Here is a 2088-nt window from a genome sequence, read left to right on the forward strand (position 1 = left end):
CCCATGAGACAGACTCTCAGAAGCTCTGAGAACTGTTCCACCTGTTAGAAGTCTAAGGCACAGTCATATAGCAATACGTTTTCAAGACAAATACATCAAAATGATACACTGATATTTTACCTAAAGTTCACCAAAGATACATAGTCCAGATAAACATGTACAAAGTGAGCTGTTAAGTCACTATGACCACCTACAGAGTTGGGAAGAAATGTGAATCTTCTGAGAAGTTATGTTGCTAGCGTCACAAGAAAGAAAATAAATTGATGTTTAGTGTCGAGTAGGCATTCCCGTCTTTGAGGAGCTCTGGTTAACGTGTAATGCAGATACACACCGCACATTAGGGAGGGAGGGAGGAGGCCCAAACGGACAGAAAGAATTTTATGTTTAAATGTTCTCATCCTGTCTTAAAATATAAATTTTATTTTATCGCGTCCCATCTCCTCCAGGAAACCTTCCTTGTTAATATCATTCAAGAATCTGTTGCCTGTTCGTCTTATTGTCTCCAAAAATAGCTTGGCATTGAACTATATTCAGTTTGGAAGACAGTATATATCACAGTATACTTATTTATTTATTTATTTTACATTTTTAAAAATTGAAGTGTAGTTGATTTACAATGTTGTGCTAATTTCTGCCGTACACCTAGAGGGGTGGGATAGGGAGGGTGGGAGGGAGGCGCAAGAGGGAGGGAATATGGGGATATATGTATACATATAGCTGATTCACTTTGTTCTACAGCAGAAGCTAACACAACATTGTAAAGCAATTATACTCCAATAAAGATGTAAAAAAAAATTTCTTCTGTACAGCAAAGTGATTCAGTTACACGTATATATACATTTTTTAAAATATTCTTTTCCATTATGGTTTATCACAGGATATAGAATATAGTTCCCTGTGCTGCACAGTAGGACCTTGTTGCTTATCCATTCCATATATACTAGCTTACATCTGCTAACCCCAGCCTCCCACTCCATCCCTCCCCCGACCCCCTCCCCCTTGGCAACCACAAGTCTGTTCTCTAAGTCCGTATATCACAGTATATTTAAAATACCTATTTTTTTAAAGTAAACAATCTCAAATTTTTATTGTCTTCATAATAAAACAAAATAAACTCAGAACTGGGTCACTTGGCCCTTTCTTTTTTTATCTCCTCCCAGCACAAAGTGCTTATTACACCTCTTGATAGCCAACATTCTCTTAGATCTGCAGTTGGGCTCAACACATTCAAGCCTCAGCACAATTGTCTTTGTAGTTTCAGCCTTTTTCTGGAAAATCGACTTAGTCTGGCCACCATAGCCACTCTGCTTCCTGTCATAATGCCGCTTTCCCTAGGCATACAGAGAATCCTTGATCTTCTTATACTGTGTGACTTTGTGGGGTTGGTGCCTGCCGCACTTCTTGCAGAAAGTCCGGCCGGTTTTAGGAACGTTCACCATGTTTGCAAGACTGCTATCAGCACGGAAACAAGCTAAAATACCTTTTCTTTTTTTTAAGATTTTTTAAAAAATATTTATTTTATTTATTATTATTTATTTTTGGCTGCGTTGGGACTTTGTTGCTGCACGCGGGCTTTCTCTAGATGTGGCGAACAGGGGTTACTCTTCGTTGTGGTGTGCAGGCTTCAGTAGTTGTGGCACGAGTGCTCAGTAGTTGTGACTCGCGGGCTCTAGAGTGCAGGCTCAGTAGTTGTGGCACACGGGCTTAGTTGCTCTGTGGCATGTGGGATCTTCCTGGACCAGGGCTTGAACCTGTGTCCCCTGCATTGACAGGTGGATTCTTAACCACTGCACCACAAGGGAAGCCCTAAAATGCCTATTTAAAAAAATATATTTTATTTATTTATTTGGTTGTGCTGGGTCTCACTTGTGGCAGGCAGTCTCCTTAGTTGAGGCTCGCCTGCTCCTTAGTTGTGGCATGCATGGGGAATGTAGTTCCCTGACCAAAGATTGAACCTGGGCCCCCTGCATTGGGAGCTCGGAGTCTTAACCACTGCACCACCAGGGAAGTCCCTAAAATACCTGTTTTGAATGCAGTCTTTTCTCCCCTCTGACTTTCCTCAAGGCCAAAATATTTTTCGAATATTCC

At 40.9% G+C, this 2088-nt stretch overlaps 1 pseudogene across 1 annotated transcript; it reads right to left on the minus strand.

Moving 5' to 3' along the window:
- Positions 1-1115: 1115 nt before the first annotated feature.
- On the minus strand, positions 1116-1661 carry LOC308621170 (large ribosomal subunit protein eL42-like; annotated as a pseudogene). The gene has a single exon. The product of its transcript is annotated as a large ribosomal subunit protein eL42-like (transcript).
- Positions 1662-2088: the final 427 nt, after the last annotated feature.

This window comes from Mesoplodon bidens, assembly GCF_964165515.1.
Source record: "Mesoplodon bidens genome assembly, chromosome: 7".
NCBI classification, from domain to species: Eukaryota; Metazoa; Chordata; class Mammalia; order Artiodactyla; family Ziphiidae; genus Mesoplodon; species Mesoplodon bidens.